General features: G+C 30.2%; 1 protein-coding gene across 3 annotated transcripts in view; it reads right to left on the bottom strand.

Moving 5' to 3' along the window:
• The window catches only part of LOC107454550 (Exchange factor for Arf 6), a 116,438-nt gene that overhangs the window by 76,031 nt on the left and 25,943 nt on the right, over positions 1-14,464 (bottom strand). Inside the window, exon 2 of one of the 3 annotated variants that reach the window (XM_071183713.1) lies at positions 6,557-6,638. The exons of the other annotated variants lie outside the window; for them this stretch is intronic. The gene's annotated coding sequence lies outside the window, so the exon portion shown is untranslated. The remainder of the gene's footprint in view (positions 1-6,556; positions 6,639-14,464) is intronic. 3 annotated transcript variants of the gene reach the window in all.

Below are 14,464 nucleotides of genomic sequence, written 5' to 3'. Positions count from 1 at the left end.
AAGTCTTCATCAGAGAAATACATTACAATTAGTTCTAAAGAAAGATGTGAAATCCTAGAGTCGAAAATAAAATGCTTAATAATGAACGTTAATAAACAAATTTTGCATTACTATATAAAGAGACTAAATTATTCAAAAAATATATATAGTTAATATAAATAAGTTGTTTAAAAAGCCTAGGCCTACATTAATATATGGCTATTTTAAAATGTAATAATCCAATAAATAAATAGGTGGATAAAACGGGACATGAAAAACTCTATCCCGTTTTATCCAACTCACAAGTGTCCCGTTTTGTCCGACTCCGTCACTTTTTGAAACAAACATGGTTGCTGCGTAAATGTGAAAAGAAAATTAGATAGACTGCACACAAAAATATTGGTAAATAAATGGTTAATTAAATTTAATACTCAATGGAATTTTATTCCCATATATGTAGGCAGTACAATGTAAAAAACAACGCACGTAAATGTAGAAAATGGCAAAAAAATAGAGTAAAAAAATTCTGAGACCTACAACTTTCTATCAAATAGTGATCTCGAGGCGGGACACACCGAGAATGATATAATCACGATCGAATAACACGTTTCTGTCGTTGTCCACTAGATAGCTGCAATAGTCTGGTCCCTAGGCGACGTATCCCGTTTTGTCCGACTATCCCGTTTTATCCAACTCTCCCCTACCTTTCTGACAAACTTTTACTTCGTAAGTTATCAAATTTGTTCATACTAGCCCCATAGCCACTCCACACTGACCACAATCAGCGGGGCAAAAAGAGCCTTTTTTAAAAATATTAGTACGGAAAAACTTAAGAACTTTGTAATTCCAGATATAAATCAAAATGCAAGCAAGTCTCAATTATTGTTTTAAAAAAAATATTACATTAAATATGGTTTTATGGCAAATTTGTAAACACTGTCCAAACTAGCCCACCTCTCCCCTACCTAACCACAATTTTATTTTATATTATTTTGTTTTATTACCGTAGTTGAACAGCCGACCCAATTTTGGGTTTACGACTACTAGTGTTCAACTCTGTAGCACCTAACCACTACTTTTCATTAAGTCCAAGCAATGCTCGATTTTGCTCCGAGCTAGCAGAGGGATATACATAAGACGACTTAAGAATGCAAATCTTATGCGCTTAATTTATGAGGAGGCACTGTTCTATCAAAACAATTTTGAGGAGAGCGGTACTGAAAAAGAAGAAAAATTCTGTTTGACTTTCCGGGGAAAAAGGAAGTTGTTTGAAAGAGGTAATAAGAGATACATCTTTAAATTTCATCATTCAAATCGTTTATGACGTTTTTCACTCCGGCTCCTCTACTAGTGATGAACAGTTTTCGATTGCATTTTTGTGTCTTCTTTGTTTATTTAATAATTTGCGTCCCGAATTGTAACAATTGTGACAAAAATTCTAAAACATTCGTATGAAACACCATGATCAAACCAATCCTAGTACTAAAATTTGTTATAAAGAAGTTTGTTAAGCTGAGTTAAATTTTTTCATTATATCCGATATTGTATGTATGTTAAAATTTAAAAAAAGAAAAAAACACTTTAAGGCGTTGCTGGCAATAACTGCATAATTGATCAGTGAAATTTAAATAAGTCTTCACAATATTTTAACCAATCTTCATAATGGTGAAAAGCACAAATTTAAAAATAAAAATGCCTCTTTAGAATCGATTTTTCCTAAAAACCATGGAAGTTTTGTACCAAGACGCATTTATTTCAATATTAATCAAATCGCATATTCTTCATAGTTTCCTTGCTTCCATAGCCAAATCAAAAGTGAAATTTTTATCTATTTCTATTTTACATTTTGCTATCGACGTATTAAATAAATTACATGCTACAATGTACATGGATCATTAAGGGTACAAAATAACTAATAAAAAAAAATGAAAGTACTGGACAGAAAAACTAAACTGTTCGTGAAAAAAAATACTTTAACTGGAAGGAAAGTAACAAAGCATCTCTCCAACAAATTTAAAAAATAACAGAGCTTAGTACAAGCTCTCAAAATGAAAACAATAACCAGCAGACGCAACCCAACTAAGCTTGACTGTAACTGTAGTCAAGATAAAACACATATCAACTCAATACAAACGATTAAACTAGGCTTAATATTAATTCTCACGAAAAGCTGGGGGGGGGGAATATTTATTTAGAAAAATAAGTATGAACAATACATAATAGCAGTGTTCCTGTCCATTACGGATCACCCACACTTGTTTCTTGTTTCGTTGTAACTTTTGTTTATAGGCACGAATTAATTTTTACTTTTTTAATAATTGAAATTGTTCCATGTCACACACTCCACATCCTTAAACATTTGCTTTATTATTCTATTAGGATCTCTCGATAAATGTGTGGAATTTCGCTCAATTATTATTCTTTAATGAAATAATATTTAAAATTATCAAAATTTATTTTCATAACAATCTTTCAAAGTTACTTACCGTAGTTTTATAATTTTGGTTACCAAATAAGCTTTCTATGTTGAATACAACTTTCAGGAATGTGTGCACGAAAGTAGCGCTTAATCATTCATTTGTTAATCTTAAGATAATTAAGTTAATCTTAAGATAGGCTTGAGCAATTTCTTCGACAAAACTTCATCACAAAATGTCCACTGCACCTTCGCAATCATTGTTACTTGCGATCAAGCCTGAAAGAGGGACGGAAAAGAGAAAATACTGGTAGAAGAACTATTTCAATATTCGATAATATTGGGGAAGAGTTAATCTATTCTCAACAATAACAATTCACTGTAATGAAATTTTTCACGGCGATGAAGCAATTCGATATAAAAATTGTATCCGTTAAAAACAATTGGTAGTTATGGATTTTTATTATTCCCGAAAAAAAAACTAAAAAATAAAATGTATTAGTTACCAGTTTTTAATCTTTTCCGTCTCGATATATATGGGCTTTCAGCCCTGCTTGGGATGTGGCGGCTCAGGGGATAGATCATTCGCCTGCCATTTGGGAGATCCAGTTCGAATCCCAGCGGTGGCTGATTGATACGAATTCTGCTCCCGGCTTGCACCGACCACTGTGCTAACTTAAAATGTCCTTAATGGTAGACGGATCATGGGTTAGAATTTCCTCGCCGTCGGACTAACCCAGAGAAAATTTTGGGGTTTTCCTTTCCATGTAACACAAATGGGGGTTTCTTTTATCAAAAAGTTCTCTGCAAAGGCTAGTTTGTTCCAACGCTTCATGCAGAAGTTCCCTTGTTTCTAGGTTGGGTTGAAATTTACAAAGCTATGGAGTTGAACATTAAAAGTCGTAAACTCAGAACTAGATCGACTGTTCAACGCTGGTTTTAAAATAATAAAAATAATATTGTTACTTATTTTGTTTATACTTTTTTCTTTAAATATTTTTAACATGATGCAGTTTTATAAAAGTGGAATATTTTCACCACATTCTAATTTCATATTATAATAAGAAATGCAATCAATATGCAAGCATACTATGTGTTATCCCTATAACTACTTTAAAAGCTGTTAACTTCATTAATGATTCTCTAAGTTCAACTCATTGTAAGCAATGACAGACACAATATAAAAAGAAAAAGATTAAGTTAGCAATTAAAAAAACATGCATTTTCAAATTAGCGTTGCAGTCCAATCAATGGCCAACAACTTACCACAAAACCTTCACTCGATATTCAGGTTTCATCCTAAAAGCAAATAAAATTAAGTGTTGAACATCCAACATTCTAAGCAGGGGACAAGTAACAAACGACTTTAAGGATGCTTTAATTTTCAAGCAAAGTGCAGAAGCCCATGATATGGCAACCCATTAGGGCGGCAATGTCGGGAGAAAAGCAAGTATTTTAATCTTCAGAACTAACTGTTTCGACTGAGGACGTCCATTAAAAGACGTCACCAAGGTTAGAAATACTTTGAATCTAAGTGATTGGCTAGTGGCAATTACTGAAGGGATTACTTGGATGTTGAAAGTAATGACACAATAAAGTATATTTAAAAACAAAAAGAACTGCAATTTTCTTTTTACTTTGAATAGTTACAGATAAAGGAATATTATAAGATCTACAATAAATACCATGCAGACATAATTTAAAATTTAATTTTCAGAGTAAAAGAAATATTTTGAGGATGATTTTGAAATTAATCATGAAGTGAACTAAGAGTTCCTTAAGTTTCAGGTGAGAAAAAAAAAGGGCTTTAATCCATAATACTTAGTAACTGAAGGTCGGTAAAAGTAACCACCAAAAATAAAAATTTGCAGGCATGACTTTGGAATATATCATCCAGGATAATATAATCATATAATCTTAGGGGTCTGTCCAGAAATTTTGTGAAAGGTCCGTTTTTGTAAAATTGTGAAAACAATTACTCGTAATTTGTAAATATAAAATAAACGTTAAGTCACATTCTTTCAACCAGGGTCCGGCTTTTGTGAATTTGTGCAAATAGGGTCCAGTTTTTGCAAAAACCTTTTTCAATGAGTTTTTAAATTTTAAAGAGATATAAGATTATGCTCAACACTGTAAAATTATAATTTTAAAAAAATAAATTTTAAAAATAAACAGCAATTGCAGATACTAAATTAGAGAAGCAACATACAAATACTTGGTATTTAGCTTATACTGCTGAACGCAGAATATTATTTTGGGACGAATAAAGGAAGAAACATCGGCCGAAGACAAAACTTAGTTCGTTTACATCTGTCTTTCTTTCCCCCCACCCCCTGGGAAGAATTTATTCGATTAACAAAACAATAATGAAGATAAACAAATTTGCAAAGGATCCGATTAAAAGATAAATTATTTTGTGAAGGGTCCGTTTTTAAGTTAAAATATTTTGTGAAGGGTCCGTTTTTATGAAAAGATATTTTGTGAAGGGTCCGTTTACGGACCCCAATTTCTTCTAAACAGACCTCGGAATCTAATCCATTAAGGCCACATAATCGCAATCGGGTTCTTTTAAGCCTATATGGAACATTGTAAAGGTATTCCAAAATTAACTATAAATGTGATGGTTAAAATTTAATGGTAAAAATTAAAGATTAAGAGAAAGAAATAGAAATCAGTATAAAGAAATGAACACTTATGGGCGTTTGTAAATAATTTCCGATTAATAAAAAATTTCGAAAATAAAAATTCAGTAGCAGTTGCAAAACACATTGTCCATTAAATGCATTTGTTATGCAAACACGTTAAATATCAAATGATTTTTTTGTTGTATAAATTTGGTTAATAGGTTAAATGTAAAAACTAAAACTTACATATTTTATTAATTTAATATTTTCTGAAAACAATTTTTTTCAGAAATTCATCAATAAAACAATCGTTACATGCCATCGTTAAAGAAAATTTGCATTGACCAATAAAACGTATGAATAGTAACAAAACATTCTAGTGATTTCAGCATAACCTAATCAAGTAGGGAAAAAAAACTATTTTAAGTAACATTTAAAAAATAAAAATTTACATTTTACTCAAAATCAGAGCTAAAACGTTTCGTTTGAATGAGTATTTTTAAACATAAAGTTTAGATGAACTGAGCTTATTCATATTTTAAGAAATGAGCGAAACAGTTTTGCTCAATGCATAAATATGGATATTCTAAATGGAACACATAATTTTTAAAGGGAAATCGAAGTTTTCAAATATGAACTGCACAATTTCGAAGTCTAGTGAAAGGATTTATTTTCTTTATATTTGTTCGAAATGCTTATGTGTAAAACAATGGTTTAGGTATTTGGTTCAATTAAATTTAAAATAAAATAAGATTTTATAGTTTTAAATCCTGTTAATCGATATGCTACCGGATAAGTATAAATTACCGGTTTTACGTTTGGATCAATCATTTCAACAAAGCAAGAGTTCAATTAGGGAATTTTCCAATACACGGAAAAAATTGTAAGCATAATAAGACCTTTTTATTTATTTATTTAGAATCTTGCATAAACATATTCTACAAGCAAACATTCAATAAGTAATCATTGACTAAAACGGTAATTTGTAATGCAAGGGCTTAATAGTAGGGAACTGGGTGACTAATTGGGCTTCAACAGTTTTTGCACTTTGTACAATAATATCTGACCCTCTATTGCCAGTTTGACAATAACTAAACCCACAGTAAATATTTGTGTACTTTGCTACGATTAAAGGTTAATGAACGTGTGTTTTTAACAAATTCAAGCAAATTAAGACTCAAATATGCATTCATTTTTAATAAAATCGATATTACTAAAGACAAAGTATATACGTTAATATGTTATTTATGCAACTCCACGACTCTTTTAAACAATCAACTCCGAATTCATGCATTTTGTTTGGCACGCAAACAGCACTATTAACTTTACATGCCTCTGAGTTTATGTTGATCTCTTTATAATTTACTAGTTTACAAGTATAGCATTTTAGTAGAAAAAAGGAGTTAACAATTTATCAAACCCCCAAAAAAGCATTTCTTTCTTTCATACATTAAATTAACTAAACTTATTAAGCACATAATGGTACCTGAATTTAATCTGCGAATATAATTGAATAAAATGAAATTCTCATACTTACACATGTTTATTTTGCGAAGAATAGGTAAATAAAATCCATTCAGTTCCTACAAATTGTTTACATAGCAATAATCCAGGCACATCTAATCAAAAAGAGTTCGCAATTAGAAAATGCACATGATTTAAAAACAGTGCATAGTAAATTTCTATAGTCTATTTATTTAAATATTTTGCTACAATTTTTAAATAAATAGACACGAACCGTGGTGGCTAAGAGGATATAGCACTCGCATCCCAATAAGGTTGCACGGGTACGAAACCCAGCAATTACTGGTCGACACGAATTTCGCACCCGGGTCGCTCCGACCGCAGAGCTGGCGGAAAATATCCTCAGTGGTCGATAGACCATGGGTTAGAGTACATCAGGCTAACCGTGGTAGGTTTTCCTCTCCATGTAACGCAAATGCGGGTTAGTTTCATCAAATTTCTCCCAATACTTGATCCAGGAATTCCCTTGTCTTCTGAATTGGGTTCAAAATTACAAGGCTACTGAGTTGAACATAGGTAGTCGTAAACTCAAAATTGGGTGAGCTGTTCAACGACGATTATAAAATAAAATATACAGGCACAGATTACGCACAAAATAATTGCATCATGCCAAAACCAATTGGGAAAAAGAAACAAAGATAAACACAAACACAAAAAGAAAGATCTTACATATCAGTAACATTCTTTCCAACACGCGAATGTTTCCACCCACTCTTCATGACCATTCCAAACTAATAAGCACGACAGGAGAAAACTCATCAATCCATCTTACAACAAAACGTCTCCATTAAACACGCACTCCAATTCAGATAAGAATCATTTAAAACTTTAAAATCATTACACGCAATTGAGCCAACACACATAAGCAGTTTAAATTGACTAAAGAAATAAGACTTCCGTAATATCGGAAAGCGCCAAGATGAAAGAAAATGATGCGAAAGCACGCGATCCCCTTCTCCTTAAAGTACAAACATTCTTTTTTTTTTTTAAGGGAACAGAAGTTATGGGAAAATTCCAAGGCGCGACGACAAGGTACAGGAGACAAAATAATTATGAAAATTGCTTCCATAACCAAAGCAGATGGGAGATAAGTCAGTAGAGAAGACCCAGTTGCTATTTTTGGCAGTTTTGATACAGAAGGCTAATGTTACCAAGCTTAATGTATCGGTGTTAAAAGAAAATGTTTGGAATGATTTTATTGCGGAGAGGTATTGTGATTAAAATGAGGAGTGTAATTTGTTGGAGGGGATCAAGTAAGAAAGATCGCGTAATTAAGAACTTAAAAACACATAAAATGAAAGCTTTATCTTTGTTTTTGGGTAATAATTTCAACGAATTAAACGGGGAAGATTTCTTATTTATCAAAGAATTATTTTCATCGGAGGAGAATATCTTAAGAAACCTTTATCAAATATATTTAATAGTGTTAAGCTAATGGCTTCAAATTATCATTAATTGAAGGAAAAGTTTATGGTACGCTGAAAATAAGAGGAAGATAAATAAAATAAATTTTGAAATGAGTGGGGGGGGAATATTAATAGCTAAAGGAATGATATGATAACAGGAGACATTTATTTATTAGTCAGAAAATTTATAAGGAGCTTTCATCAATCTCATCTACATTTTTAGAAATTTAACTCTCGCTTTTGACGATTCAGCAATCCCTGTGCAGTATTTCTTTAATTTTGAGGATCATTTCGTCACGGAATTACGTTATTTATGACAAAACGCGAACTCTCAAATTTATGGTGAAAATGTTTCCTCAGCACGAAACCTCAGTGCATTGTGAGAGATTGTTAACTAGAATGACAAAACTAGGATAAAGACTAAACGATCAAAAATAAAGTAAAGAAACAAGCCCATTGGCTTATATAGTGCTCAAGGAGATGGCCTCGTCCTACATAGGAAGGAACCCCAGGAAGACCAAGGAAGATCCCGGGTTCAAATCCCGCTTGGGGCATTGTGTAATTTATCTCTCTGTCCTTCTAGTGTTGTTTGGGCGACGTTGATCCATCTATATGAGGGGTTTCCAACTTACATGAGGCCGGGGGCCACAATTAAAAACACAAATCAAATGGCGGGCCGCCACTTTATCAAAATTTTATGTAGGACTGTTTTATGTTTGAAGAAACATTAAATATTACTGTCAGATTTTTACCAAGTTGTATAACACAAAAGTATTGAATTGCAAATTAAAATAAGAAGTAGATTTTTCAAAATATTTAATTGTATATTAAAAAATTCGGGATACAATAGCTTTAATGTGCACCTATGTATTGCAATTAATGTGCAACAGATATCTAATTATTAAGATATAAAACTTTAAAAAGGTTGGTATTAAAACTTGCTTATTAGCACACAAAATTTGTAATGAGAAAATTGAGGTTTGCCTGCTGCAACCACCAGAGAATAGATAGTTACATTTTAAATTTACAAATGTGTGTGTAAATATTTTCGTCCAAAATAAGTGGTTTCAAAAAGTTAAATCGGAGAATTTCTTCGAGAAAATTTCTGATACACACATGCTAAATTATATTTACAAAATACAAAAAAAATGAAATAAAAAAGAGCAACATACACGATTATTTTTGTATTTGAATAAATATTTTCTTGGATATTTTCTCGTATCTTCTGAAATATTTTCTCGTAATACTTTTAACTGGGCATATAGTCACAGAAAGTTTAATTTATTTCAGTATTTTGGAAAATTTTAACAAATTTCAAAATATGTATATAAGTAAAAACAATCAAAAATATGCGAAAAATACATCTTTTAGAAAGTTAATTTTTATCAAATTTAGTCATTTATCTGAAAATAAACCAAACATGTAAGACATGCTTTTAAATATGAGATAGTCCACCATACGGGTGCGAAATTAAGCTAAGCCAAACTAAATAAAATGTAAATGCAAAAAACAAGTTTAAAACATGTTAACAAACATGTCACAATTTTCAGGAGGAAAGAGAACTGCAGAAAATTATAATTACCGAAATTTAAGATAGCAGACAATTTAAACAAAAATATTGAGGACACACACAATATGCTTCATACCGTAGAATTAAATACATATAAAGGTAAATGCGACTAATTCATTGCGACTTTAAATAAATATCAAGAACAAATACCTGCCAAGGATTCTTGATGAGCAATTTTTTTATTAAAAAAATTACATTATTGTATTATATGAAAATTATCCTGAAAACTGCGAAATTTAAAATAAAAAAAAGTTTTTCTTAAAAATATTAGAACTATAATAATCGAATACTAGGACATCTTAAAGAACAAAATAAATCTTTAACGCTTCCTGAAAATATTCCAAAAAGGAACCGTTGTAAAGAATTGAAGTAAATAAAAACAAATAACATAACTGGGAAAAATATGAAATACTTATAATCATTAGCTGATTTAAAGTTTTTAGGAACAGTGTAAAATTATTAATTCAAGTTACTCTAGTACGATGTGATTAGCACATTCTATAATGGATGCTTTGTTTAGTAACACAGAACACGTAGACATATTAATGATTGTGAGAATAGAATGATATTAATTTTAAGCAATTTAATATTGTTAAAAGAATCATTACTCACATTCCAGAATCAAGAACATGTGCATTATCAGTTTATAATAGTCGGTTGTAAATTTGACTTAGAGTCACTTTTCAAATTTATTAAAATTTTGACACAATAAACTGAGTGTAGCCGTCACTGACTTGGGAAAGTGATATATTTCACCGACGTGATGTGATTTTAATTTTAGCTTTCTAGAAAACTTTCAAAACGTTATTGGAATGTGAGTCTTATAAGATGATGATTTTAATATACCTTTCCATCAATTAAAAACACTTTAAAATCAGATAAGTTAGTAGTTTTTTTTCAGGTAAAAACAATTCTGTACATTACACTCATACGTATCAACAAAGTTTTGGTAAATTTTTTTCCAAATTTTTGCTGAAATGCACAGGTTACAGTTGTATACCTTGGACAAACCCATAGAACTAACATAGAACTAAGACATAGAACATAAAAATATAGAACTAAAGTCGAATCAAAGTACAAACATTTAAATCACATTAGAAGAAATCGTGTAACGTGTATTTTTTGCGTTTATTTTTTAATTTTAAAAGTTATTATATTTAGTTGATGCATATAACAAATAGAAGTTTAACTAAAAAAATGCTTTTATATGTAAAAAGTGAAGTTTTAAAAAAAATCAATAGACTGTACCATATAAGACTTTATTACCTATAACTTTACATAGGCACTAACGCCCCTCAACCGTGTACATCATAAATGTAAATGGCTGAAACTCGAATTGGGGACATTTTACAGCGAAGCTAAATGAAGATGTTCTAAATTATTTTCTAATTTTTACGACAATGGAATTTCTGGTGATGATATCCCCTACTCGTAACTCTAAGTCGCCTTTACCTATTAACTGCGCAAACTCCTTGCATATAAAAAAACTAATTATTGATCATAAAAAAGTTTTAACGGTGAGTAAACAAATTTGTTTTATTAACTAAATATTATTTTAAATTCAATAAAGCTAATATTACAAAAATATACTAATTTGTAATCAGGGGTCTGTTTAGAAGAAATTTGGGTCCGTAAACGGACCTTTCACGAAATATCTTTTCATAAAAACGGACCCTTCACAAAATATTTTAACTTTAAAGCGGACACTTCACAAAATAATTTATCTTTTAATCGGACCCTTCACAAATTTGTTTATCTTCATTATTGTTTTGTTAATCGAATAAACCCTTCCCAGAGGAGGGGGGGGAAAGAAAGAAAGATGTAAACGAACGTAAAAGATGTAACGAAGTTTTGTCTTCAGCAGACGATTCTTCCATTATTCCTCCGAAATGAATATTCTGCGTTTAGCAGTATAGGCTAAATACCAAATATTTGTATGTTGCATTTCTAATTTCGTAGCAGCAATTGCTGTTTATTTTTTAAACTTTAATTTTTTAAAATTATAATTGTACAGTGTTGAGCATAATCTTGCATCTTTTTACAATTTAAAAACTCCTTGAAAAAGTTTCTTGCAATAACAGGACCCTATTCACAAAAGCAGGACCCTGGTTGGTAGAATTTGACTTAACGTTTATTTTATATTCACAAACTACGAGTAATTTTTTCACAATTTTACAAAAACGGACCTTTCACAAAATGTCTGGACAGATCCCTGGTAATAGAACATTTAACTATACTAAGAAAGACATTTTGAAAGCAAATCAATACATTTGAAAATGATTATTCAATTTAATATATTTGAAAGCACGGAATCAATTCTGAGTTGAATCAATTTTAATAACCACTAGGTGATGAAATGGCCCGAAGAGACAAGAAGTGGATGGAGATCGTTCGTTTATATTCTGTTTTAGTTTAACGTATGGCAAAAATCCTTCATTAATTCATCAATATTGAATAACATTATTGTTTTTAACCAAGATGACAAACCATCCACGTTAAATTTTCTTAAATTCTTCAAAGAATGAATTAATTCGTATGTAAGGTTAAAAGTTAGTAAATGTCTATCATTCTAAAAAAATCATTCCTAATTCGACAATAAATAACATCAAAAATGTCATATTTGAGAGCAATTCATATTTCTTACATCGGAAGAAGTTGAATGAGATCAGCGTGAGTACGTCCACATCAGCACCCACGAAGACATGTTTAGGTTTATGCCTAATATTGGCTGATTGAAGGTATATACTGAGCAAAAATAAATATTAAAATAGGTAAAAAAGAATCGTATAATTTATTACATATTGTAACCATTTATAGAAATCCTAAAAATAAAGTATGTTAATAAAAGAGTAAAGAAAAATATTGAATGTTACTTTTGCACCATGAAAAATCTTCTTTTACTATCTAAAAATTTTCTTTTCTCTATTAAAGTATTCACAGTCTGATTTCGCAACTGCAGAAGGAAGTGTAAAAAGTGTAAACCCAAAGTTATCAATCTACGATACATCACAAATGGAATTTGACTAATAAATAAAAAAGTTATTACTCTCATTCCACGTCCCACTCCTGCATGTCAGGAAGAAAAAAAATCAGGATAATGATAATACTAAAAACCTTAGAACATCCCTTTTAAAGATTTTTACATAGATTTATGAAGACAAGAACTATTTATAACTCATGTCCAGTATTGACCATCGAGAAAAAAAAATCAAAACATTGAAAAGAATTTCTTTAGTTATATCTTACTTCTAGCAGACATTCTCTTGAGAGAAACACCAGTTTGAATATCCATCATCCTTTCAAGACTGGTATCATAAAAAAAAGAAAATATATATATTCTTGAACTAACCTTATTTCTGTTTGTTGCACAGTTAGCAATGGCCGGACGTCATCATAAATCAAACGCACTCTGTAAAAGTTAGAGATTGAACTTCTTTTTTTCTCGAGATGCCTCCAAGATAAAAATTTCGCTCTTTTTTATATACAGATTCAAATATTGAGAAGAAAAAATATATCGGCTTGTTTATCTTTATAGTGCTCATTCCTGGTGGTAAAAACAGTGAGATGTGTAGCACTATTTTCAAGGGTCTGTTCAGACATTTTGTGAAAGGCCCGTTTTTGTAAAATTGTGAAAAAATTACGCGTAATTTGTGAATATAAAATAAACGTTAAGTCACATTCTTTCAACCAGGCTCCTGTTTTTGTGAATTTGTGCAAATAGGGTCCTGTTATTGCAAAAAACCTTTTTCAAGGAGTTTTTAAATTGTAAATAGATACTAGATTATGCTCAGCACTGTAAAATTATAATTTTAAAAAAATTAAATTTTCAAAAGTAAACAGCAATTGCTGCTAAACTAGAGATGCAACATACAAATATTAGGTATTTAGCCTTTACTGCTGAATGCAGAATATTATTTCAGACGAATAAAAGAAGAAGCGTCTGCCGAAGACAGAACTTAGTTCGTTTACATCTGTCTTTCTTTTCTTCACCCCCTGGGAAGGGTTTATTCGATTAACAAAACAATAATGAAGATAAACAAATTTGTGAAGGGTCCGATTAAAATATAAATTATTTTGTGAAGGGTTCGTTTTTAAGTTAAAATATTTTATGAAGGGTCCGTTTTTATGAAAAGATATTTTGTGAAGGGTCCGTTTTTATGAAAAGATATTTTGTGAAGGGTCCGTTAACGGACGAAAATTTCTTCTAAGCTGATCCCTGATTTTGATACAATTATTCGAAACTCACTTTTTTAAAAATAAAACATCAATACATTATTTCGCTCGTAAAATTTGAATGATTAAATTATATGACACATGAACCGAACGTGGTTAAATTAAATACCAATACGTTTTTAATGTAACGAAATCAAATGGTGTTATAAATTAAGACTGATGGGAAAATAAAAGAGAAATACAAACTAAATAAATACTCGCTAAAAAAACTAAATCTTAAAGAAGCAAATCTTTATCCAAAACTTTAAGAAATAACAATAAAGTAATTAACTAACTGAAATAAATAAAAATAAGCAAGAGGTATTTTCAAATTACGAGAAAATATTTAAAATCAAAGCAAAAATTTTTAAATAAACACAAATAAAAAAAGATGAAAGTAAAAAACTTTAAAGTAATATTATGTATCAATATTATTTATTTATTGATGAAAATTTAAAAAAGGAAAAAACGCTTAGAGTAACAATTAGATAAGGAATAATTTTTTTAGGTTTAACACTACCTCAAATAAACTAATGCAAAATATTCCTACTGGAAACAATAACGAAACAAACATCAAAAAACAAAAAAATAAATAATATTTTTCATAACTTAATTAAACAAATATGAGTATCTTTTGTTTTAGAAAAGTTACGCCTTGTATTTTTTGTCGAAACTAATTTATTTCTGAACACGTTAACTTAATTATAAAAGTTTTCAAACTATTAAATAATGT

Source organism: Parasteatoda tepidariorum, chromosome 7 (genome assembly GCF_043381705.1).
Source record: "Parasteatoda tepidariorum isolate YZ-2023 chromosome 7, CAS_Ptep_4.0, whole genome shotgun sequence".
In the NCBI taxonomy this organism is placed as follows: Eukaryota; Metazoa; Arthropoda; class Arachnida; order Araneae; family Theridiidae; genus Parasteatoda; species Parasteatoda tepidariorum.
This window is presented reverse-complemented; position numbering and strand designations above follow the sequence as displayed.